Source organism: Pteropus alecto, unplaced genomic scaffold, assembly GCF_000325575.1.
Source record: "Pteropus alecto unplaced genomic scaffold, ASM32557v1 scaffold50, whole genome shotgun sequence".
Classification (NCBI taxonomy): domain Eukaryota; kingdom Metazoa; phylum Chordata; class Mammalia; order Chiroptera; family Pteropodidae; genus Pteropus; species Pteropus alecto.
The window spans coordinates 4,476,272-4,486,601 of record NW_006431918.1 but is presented as its reverse complement, the minus strand read 5'-3'; the positions used below and the strand labels follow the sequence as shown (position 1 = coordinate 4,486,601).

General features: G+C 40.9%; 1 long non-coding RNA gene across 1 annotated transcript in view; it reads right to left on the bottom strand.

Moving 5' to 3' along the window:
* LOC112475088 overlaps positions 1-10,330 on the bottom strand; it is a 20,943-nt gene extending 10,613 nt beyond the window's left edge. The window contains exons 1-3 of the long non-coding RNA XR_003044578.1: positions 10,014-10,330; positions 6,981-7,129; positions 2,263-2,330 (exon numbers count right to left, since the gene is read on the bottom strand). This is a non-coding gene — a long non-coding RNA (uncharacterized LOC112475088). The remainder of the gene's footprint in view (positions 1-2,262; positions 2,331-6,980; positions 7,130-10,013) is intronic.

Genomic DNA, 10,330 nt, shown 5'->3' with positions numbered 1-10,330 from the left:
CTGGGGCCCCGCTCTGGCCCCTCGCCCGGCGAGCGCTGCGCTAGGCCTCCCGGGGACTTTGCCCCTGTAGTTGCTGCTCCTCTTCACGCAGCCTGGCCGCGGACCTCGCCCCCAACTCTACCCCTAGTCCACACTCGGCAGAGCCTCGTTCTTAAGTTTCTTGCACGGTTCCACAGGACCCTACATATTCACAAGCTCCTGCTGCATAAACACACCCCTTCCTGCCTCCACCCACAGAGACGTCCTCCAGCACACACAGACCTATATTGTGCGGTCTTCCCACACCTCTCCATTACTTCTCCGTTACCGGAATGTTAGAGGGACCCCGGGAACTCACCGAGCTCAACTTCCTTAACCTTTCCCTTGCTTTAAAGGTGGAAAAACTTGAAGTTCAGAAAGGTGAAATGATTTCCTAGATCAGAACCAAGAGCGGGACTCAGACCTCCTGTTGCCAGGGCCTTCGCTCTACCGACCCCTTCCTGCAATTCAGGGTCAGATTTGACTACCCTGAAACCGGTAGCTCCAGCCTTGGTTATCCAGCTAAAACTTTCCAGATCTATGCCCCAAGGGAAAATGTATCTGACCGTTGCCTTCCGTCTGTCTCAAGGTAGCTCCAGGAAATAGATCATAGCCGTCAGAAAACCTTTACAGAATACTGCAGAAAGAGGCAGTTTCATATAAGTTGAGAGAGTGGTCTGTGGAGCCAGACTGTCTAAATTCCAGTCCTATCTCCTCCATCTGCTAGCTATCTTGAGCAAGTCATTTGACTTCTCCCTGCCTGAGGTCCCTCATTTGTAAATTGAGGATACTGATAGTAACTATCTCAGAGATGTTGTGAGAATTAAATGAGTTAATAACGGTAGCTTTCAGGACAGCACTTGGCATATAATAAAGGCATCAAAGAAATCACATGGCTAGCCACTACGCTGGTTTCTTAATGTTCTATCCCTCTTCCCTGATGCCTCCCGCTATATATTGCAGCCAAATTATCCAGCCAGGCTCATCTTTAGAGGACTGACTTCAGGTTCCAACAGACAGTAAATGGAAGGGCAGAGAGCAGGGTAGCCATGTTGACTGGGGCATCCCCAAGTTGAGAGCAGCACAGCTGACTTCTAAGCCAAAGGGAACAGGATGTGTGGCACAGTGAGGACAGAGGCAGGGAGCTTCTGAGCTCTGCCTTTGTAAGATACTTGTGGTGTGGTGCTGGAAGAGGGGGAAAGATGGGATTCAGAGAATGAAGTCAGCCATGGGGCCAAACAGTAGAGTGGAGAGACAAAGACAACTACCAGACAGAATGTCAGACAGATGCTCTGCCAGTTCCTGACCTTTTAGCACCTACTCCATTCAATAAATCCCACAAATGATTTTGTGCAGCTCGTCCTCCCTGATAAGTTCCTTGAGAGTAAGCCCTGTGTTTTGTTGACCTTTATTCAGTCTTTAGCATCTAGCTCAGGGGTTTGGGAATAAGTGATAAACAAATGTTTGAATGGTTTTTTTTTTTAATGAAATTATATATGCGTATCGCTGAGCTGAGCCTTGTGAAGAGGGTCCTAATTTTAAGAAAACGAATCTTAGAGTTTCCACATCCAACCCCCTCACTTCTGAGTTAAAGGAAGCTATTTGCCCGGGGTTATATAGCAAGTTAGAAACAGAAGCCAAGTCTCTGCTTTCAGTCTGATGTTATTTCCATGACACCGCACTGAACTTACAATGCAATTGGAAGGAAAAACAAACCCCCTAAAAGTAATAGAACAAAATAAAGCAGTGTGTGGTTATGACCTGAATGCATGGTACAAATGGGACAAATGGTAGGAGTTGAGAGGACCGGAATCCCCAGGGGCTGGGCTCGCTCAGAAAATGCTCACTGCCAAGAATGAGCTTAAACTGGTCCTGAAGGATGGGTAGGATTGTGGACTGTGGAAAGGAGAGAGAATTCCTGGCAAGGGAAGTGGCTTCCCGCTGAGGCTGTGGTGGATATTTAAGGGTCAGTGAGGAAACCAGTCAGGTTAGAAGAGAGGTTTGAGTCGGATCATAGCAGGAAAAAATGTTAGAAAGCTAAGCTGAGGCCAAATTTGGGGAAATTTCAAATAGCAGGATGAGGAGTTTCTCCCTTAGTCTGTGGATAATGGGGAACGCCTGAAAATAGACGCTGAGCTAGGCACTGAACCAAGACAAAACACCAGGCAAATATCTGCCAACCTGGTCTGATTTGCATCTTTTGTAGACAGTTGCTTGCCATATATGTACATTTACTTAACTTACCCACACACGAAGGAAACTCTACCAACCAGATTGTCTATATTTATTTCATCTCCAAATACCCATGGTATCTGTGTGGGAGCAGAGGAAGGAGAGGAAGATTAACAGAGTCTGTGTGCCTGCTATAGACTGGGCACTTTCATCTGCGATACCTCATTTAATCTTCACCGTCTTGTGGGGAGTGGGCATTACTGCTCCAGTAACACCCAGAGACGGTAAGTAACTTTTCCACATCACAGAGCTAGGAAATGGTAGAACCAGATTTCAAACTCAGCTTTGCCGCCAAAGCCCTGCTCTCCAGTCCGGTCACAACTCTCTAATGAGAAGATACAGGCATTGTGTTCTCTCAGATTCCTTCCCAGGGAGGGTCAAGTGTGGAGATGACCCAGCTAGGCTCACGTTTCTTTCACATACCTGGTTTTCTGTTCTTGTCTTTAGGAAAGGAAATTCCCATTTTGTATCATTAGAGGCAGACAAAGCTGGGTTTGAATTCCATTTTCACCACTTACTAGCTGGCGGACAGAGGTGGATTTGCCCTGAAGCTAATGAACCTTGAGCTTCCGGACCTTCCACTTCCGTAGGCCCCTGGCAAGCCCTCTACCCAGTTTTGAATCCCTGATTGTGCATTACTGCCCTTAAAGAGGGCTCTAACAATTGTCTAAGCTTCAGGCCTCCCAAAAACCTGGATCTGCCCAGAGTGGATAACCTCTATCAAATTGCTTTCTAAGACTTAGTTTCTTCATGTAAATAAAATCATCTTAGACTCTAGTCTACCAGCTGAACATCCAATTGATACATAGTACTAGAGATGCTGATTTAACTTGACTGGTCTTACCTAGCCTTACACCTAAAACAAAGGTTCACAGAGACCCTAGGCCAAAAGAAATACCTAATGGGTCCATTTATCAAGTAGTTAGGTCTAAACAATTTAATTAGTGTTTATATCCTAACAAATTAGTTGTTTGCAAAACTAATACACATAAATTTTAAAAATCGATATTTTTGTTTTCTTTTTAAGTAACTACTTTCTAATGAATTTTTTTCCTCATGAAATTTGCGCACTTGTGGGGCACTGCACAGCTTCTCAAACCGCTAAACCACACTGCACACAACTACCCTCTCATCTTTTTCCCCATCAATTTTCTTTTTCTTTTTAAAAAAATTTTTTAATGTTTATCCTTTTTAAATCACTTCATACAAATTTTCTTATGCTATTCCCATCAAGGGCTCTTTTGTAGATCTTATTCAGAAATAAGACTGTAAAGTATTTAGACAAATTTATTCTTAATGTCAAATTTGTGTTTATTTATATGCCTGTGATATTTCAGCTTGGTAATATACTGTACCTTTTTAAAACATATGTAAATTTCTATAATCTTGACTTAACAGTAGGAAAAGACTAAGGTTAGTTTTACGATAGATAAAATTATTTTACTAGTACAGTAATAAGTGCCATTTATTTTCAGAATAATGTGGTTGATTACAGATGTTTATAAAACAATGGTTCCTTGGGCTTCTTAGACACTCATTGAGTAAATAATCTTTTCTTTTTTATCTATTAAATAAAGCCACACTCGTATTTAAAATCACATAATTTAGAATTTTTTTTTTACTTTTCCCCCAGCTTTAGTGAAGTATAATAGACAATTAGTTGCTCATATTTACCTTGTACAATTCAATGAGCTTTTTTTTTTTCAATTATAGTTGGCATACAATAATAAATTAGTTTCCGTCATATAGCATAGTGATGAGAGATCTATATAACTCACGAAATGGTCACCCCACTAAATCAGTTATCCCTCTTCCCCCTTACGTGCTGTATTTTTTACAACACCTTACATGCTGTATTTTTTACTACATTGTTGACTATTTTCCTTATGCTACACTTTATATTTCCATGACTAATTTTGAGGACTCTCTGAGCTTTCTGGGGTTGTATGTCTATTTCCTTCACCAGGTCAGGGAAGTTTTCCATCATTATTTCTTCAAATATATATTCAGCTTCTTATTCTCCTTCTTTAGGTACCCCTACGACGCAGATGTTGTTACCCTTAATTTTGTCCCAGAGGATCCTTAAATTATTATTATATTCTTGATTACTTTTTTCTTGACATTCTGGTTAGGTGTTCTCGGTTTCCTCATCCTCTATATTGGTGTTTTGATCCTCTTCTTCCTCCGTTCTGTTGATTCCCTCTAATATACTCTTCATCTCAGATGATGTATTCTTCATTTCTGACTGGTTCTCTTTTATAATTTCCATTTTTATGATTTTTATCTCTCTGTGAAAGTTCTTACTGAGTTCCTCTACACTCCCCTTAATTTCGTTGAACATCTTTATAACCAGTGTTTTGAACTGCACCTGTGAGATTGCTAGATTCATTTTTCCTTGATCTATGTTCTTTTCTTTCATATGGTTTCTGCTTCTTTGTCTCCCCATTTTGGCTCCCTTTATGTGTCTGTTTCTATGTACTAATCAAAGCTCCTAAGTCTCCTGGTCTTATTAGCGTGGCTTTGTGTAGTCGGTGTCCAGCGGCACAGTCCTGAGAGGGGTTCAGCTGCAGGCCAAGTTCAGTCCCCGACTGTGCCCCTCTGGGGCCACCTGTTAAGATTTAGTAAGCAATCCACAGATGCTGTGCTCATAGTTGCCACAAGAAGCCACACCAGAAACTGAGATCAGCTGCCACCAACGTGAATCTTGGCGCTGTTCAGCAAGTGGCACAGGACTCGATGAAGACACAGGGCTTAGTTGTTGGGCTTCTGTTCATTAAGACCCGTAGGCAACTCTGCTTGCTGTTTGCTCCATGTTTCCATCTCTCCATCAATTTTCTTTTTAACATAGCATCCACCAAAAGCCCAACTTCATAAAGACAGGACGTCATCAAAAAGAATGTACTGCAATCTAATGTTGAAACTGTGGGTTTCCTTTAACTAATACCTCATTAAGTATGTGACAGATATCGAGTATCACTGTGTTTCCTTCAAAAATTTAAAATATCTTGAAGTGCCTCTGTGAATTTCTACAGCACCCTTGCGTGCCTCAGCACTCAATGTGGGAACTGTGGGATTGAGGAACCTATTAGAGCAGAGGTCTTTAACCCCTTGGGCCACGGACCGGTACCAGTTCATGGCCTATTAGGAACCAGCCACATAGCAGGAGGTGAGCAGCAGGCTAGCAAGTGAAGCTTCATCTGTATTGCAGCCACTCCCCAGTGCTACCATCACTGCCTCAGCTCCACCTCAGATCATCAGGCATTAGATTCTCATAGGAACACTGGTCCATGGTGCCAAAAAGGTTGGGACTGTTGTGTTAGAGACTATTTCAGGAAGCAAGCAGAGGGCAGAAGAGTACTCCCTAGTGGAATGGAAGATAGGGAGCCACTTGTACCCCCATTCACAGTGTTATTACTTAGCTAGCCACAGGAAATTTTTCTGGTACTTCTTCTATCTCAGCTGTGGCTATTTACATTATATTTAACAAAGCAAGGAATAATGGTGGGTTATTTGGATGCCTGGGCTTCAGTTCCGGATCTGCCACAGGAGAAGCACAACATCTTTCCCATAACCTCCTCTTTCCAAAGTTTCTTCCAGCTTTAAAGATTTATAAAGCCACCCTCAAGCTTCACCCTAAGGAACAAAAGTTTTTAATGCACTTGATTTGAAGTTGGCTTCATAAGGCAATAAATATTTCTTCTATTATGGATATTCTACAAGCTAGCAAGCTGGGGAATATGCCATCTTTAAATCAAATAAAAATACATTTCACATCAGGCAAATTTCTGAAAAGAGGAAAGAAAGAATAACAACAAAAAGCTATATATGAGGGACTTCTGGGGTGATGGAAATGTTTCTGGATCTGAATGCAAGTAATTGTGTGTGTTCAGTTTGGGAAAATTCAACAAGCAGTACACTTTTGATATCTGCATCTGTGTGTATGTGTGTGTGTGTGTATTATACTTTTTAAAATGGGAGGAAGCAAATTGCAGAATCAAAACAACATATAAATTACATAAAAATATAACAGACAATATCTTAAGGAAAAAAAATCTGACAATAAATCATAAAGGTGTGAATATGCTACATGTTTGTGGTAATGTTTTAAAATCAATTTTAAATCATTTGAAAAACAAAGTAAAAGAAAGCTCTTGCCATCTCTAAGGCAGCTTTAAGACTTGGGCCAGGAGGAGACAGGCGTGTTTCTTTTGCCTGATATAGTAAGATTTTTTAAAAGTCCTCCCTTGTACCTATTCTTTTCCCTGTCATACTACCAAGAGTCAGATGTTTAGCCAATGAAGACCCATAAAAAAGACAGTTTATCAAGATATTTCGTAGAGTTAAAATAGGCGAAATCCACTTTGCTCAAGAATTCAGGATGGGCTAAGCAACCATTATGAGTACCCAAGAGACAGAGGCTGCTGCTCAGTCTGAGGGAGATTACCTGTTCTTATTACCTGCTCTTATCAGTGATGCTAGTTCAAGAGAACCTGGAGGTCAGGAAACAGCTAGTGGCCAGAGGCTTCAGGGAAGAGCACTGGATGCCTGTGCTCTAGCCTTAGTGACTCAACTGGCAGAGTGACCAGAGCACCGCCTCTGTAAAATGATGACTAGAAAATGGATAAGGTCCCTTTAACTTGAAAATTCAATCATTTTGTGACTTAGTGACACTGAGAGGCTAGATAATAATCTTAAGGAAACCCAAAAGAAGAATTAAACAACAAGCTCACCTGGGAAGAAGAGTTAAAGTGGTCTTCAAAAACATCACAAGGCCAGTGACCCCGATGGGAGACACAAGGCAAATACATGAATATATACTAGTCCCTCTTATCCACGGTTTCCTTTTCTGTGGTTTCAGTTACCCACGGTCAACCACGATCTGAAAATGTTAAATGAAAAATTCCAGAAATAAACAATTCATAAGTTTTAAATTGCCCACCATTCTGAGGAGTGTAATGAAAATACACTGTCCTGCTCCATCCCATCCAAGACAAAAATCTTCCCTTTGTATTATCCACCCTGTATATGCTACCTGCCCGACAGTAACTTAGTAACTGTCTCAGTTATCAGACCCACAGTCCAGGTATTGCAGTGCTTGTGTTCAAATAATCCTTATTTTACTGAATAATGGCCCCTAAGCCATTCGCATAACTTTTATTGCAGTACATTGCTATAGTTGTTTTATTTTATTAGTTATTATTGTTACTCTCTTACCTCGTCTAATTTATAAATTCAACTTTATCGTAGATAGGTATGTATGTATAGGAAAAAAACATAGTATATATAATGGTTGTTGCCATCTGTGGCTTCAGGCATCCACTGAGGGTCTTGGAACATATCTCCTGCAAATAATTTTATTGCAGTACATTGCTATAGTTGTTTTATTTTATTAGTTATTATTGTTACTCTCTTACCTCGTCTAATTTATAAATTCAACTTTATCGTAGATAGGTATGTATGTATAGGAAAAAAACATAGTATATATAATGGTTGTTGCCATCTGTGGCTTCAGGCATCCACTGAGGGTCTTGGAACATATCCCCTGTAGATATGGAGGGACTACTCTAATTTCATTCAAAGATAGGGCAAAACAGGACACTCAGGTGCAGCAGCAGGAGCAAGCTAAATTTAGGGGGCAAGAGAAGCAGGCCAGCTTAGTGGATAGAATATGGTAAAACCACATAACAAAATTGCAGCTAAATAAAAGTCAACAAACGAAAAGCAGTTGCTGCTGCTGTATGTTTTGATCCCCTCAGTGCTGTGCTATGATTGGACTGACATAGTCCACAGGGTTTAAAACCTAAGAAAAAGTGCAGATCTTACTCAGATTCACACTCTCCATGGGTACAAAGGGGGAAAAGAGAAAGAAAGCAACACATGCTACTTGTTACAGAGTATCAAGGCATCAGACCACTCTGAGCTTCAGTTTTCTCATCTGTAAAATGAGGGCCAAAATAGTACCTTTCTCGAAGGGTGGTTATGACCTAACACTCAGACCACGCAAGCTAGTGCTCAGTAGAGTGTCTGTTACTATTTATTCTTATAGACCAGTGCCCAAGCTCCTAGAAAGTCACTCTGATTCCCTGCAGCCACTCAGATTTAGGGATTAAATTCTTCCAGGACTGTGACTTGCCAGAGTCCTGAGTGGAGAGGCATTCTGTTTTCCAAGTGATGCTTTCCCCACTCCCTCTTGGCATTTTGCATTTACCTTTATTATAGCACTTGTCCATTTAAATTTACATTTTTGTGAGATGAGGCTGAGAGTGAGGTCATTTGAATGCAGAATATTGCTTCTTTTCTAATTAATTTTATTCTCTAAGGTCCCAGCTATAAGGGACCTTCAATTGAAATACATTTGACGTACAGTTTATGTCAAATGTAAGTTTAAAGTGTTGATTTGCTACATTTATAACATGATTGCTACATTTATAACATGATTGCCATTGTAACATAATCATGTCACAATGATTTCTTTTTTGAGGTATGAATAATTAAGATCTAGTATCTTAGCAAGATTGATGTCTATAATACACTATTGTCTATAACCACTATACTGAGGGTTAGATCTCCAGGACTTATTTATCTACTATTTGCAAGTTTGTACCCTTAAACAACATCTCTCCTATTCTCCATCACCACTGCCATTTTACTCGCGGTTATTACAAATTCAGCTTTTTAAAATGCCACATATCTGTGATAGCATGTAGTATATGTCTAAGTCTGACTTATCTCATAATGTCCTCAAGTTCCAGCTACGCTGTTGCAAATGGCAGAGTTTCCTTCTTTCTCGTGGTTGAATAAAATTTCATCATATACACACACACACACACACACACACACATACATATACATATTCACATCTTCTTTAGCCATTCATCTGTTGATGGGCACTTAGTTGTTTCCCTAAGAGATTATTAATAGAAGTAATTATTTAACACCAAAGCTTTGATGTCTTATGGGCCTGACCCCAAGAAGCCACTGCATCTATTGCAGACCGAGGCTCCTAAGAAAACACAGAGAGCCTCACCCGGCACTGGGGAAGGACAGGGTTCTAGAAGACAGACTTCTGGCTGATTCCTCTTCCATCTTAAAAACACTAACTAGTGGTATTGTTTAAAAAAGTTTACGGGAATAGAAAATGATAGGGAAACTGGGGGGAAAAAAAACTGACCAAAGTGCCCAGTAGTCTGAATGTCTGAGTCCAAAAGGCTCTGAATCTTTCTTTGTATTTTTAATGGAAAGAGGAAGGTAAAGGAGAGGTTTGGTGCCTAGGAGAGAGGGGATTACCTATTCAAGGCTGGATCATAGGTATAGTTAGATGGCCATTCATCCAGTGGGACTAGAAATATAATTTAGTAGAGTCTTTCCAGAGAACAATTTAATATGAAGAATCAAGAACTTTAACAATATTTGTATCCTTTAGACCTTTAAAAAATTTAAATGGTTACATTTTGGCCCAGCTATACAATGTTAGTATAGAACCATTAAAAGTATTTATAATTTGTATAAAGAAATGGGAAATGTTTAGACATTAAGTACAAAAAACAAGATACTAAATAATGTATAAAGAACTATCAGTTATATAAAGAAAAAACATACATAGCAACAGAAATAGTCCAGTACATAAAATGTTTGCTTGTGGGTACTGGACTTGTGGGTGCCTTTTTGTAGAATTATTTACACTTTTCTGTATTTGCCACAGTTTCTACAATAAGGACATGTTAACTTTGATTATATGGTGGCAGACAGAGGTTGAAACCGACCTCTCATCTCTTCTGTTTCCTTCCCAAAGCTGTGAATCAGGTTAATTTCCTCCAGACCCCTCTTCAAAGTTTTGAAGGCGAGGCTGGGCCTTGAGGCACGCAGCCGAGCTCCGAGCTGCTGGGAGGAGGATTCGAGAGGCCGAGGCGATGTGGGGAGGGCGGTGTCTGGCTCAGGCTGGTTTCTGCGCCTTCCTCTCCCCCACCGCGAGTGCAGATGAGGCGGTTCCGACTCGCCCGTCCCCCGAGCAGCCGTGCCCGGGACTCCCCCTTGCAGCGCAGCGGATTACTGGAAAGGCCGCGTTGGGGCTCGTCGGCCT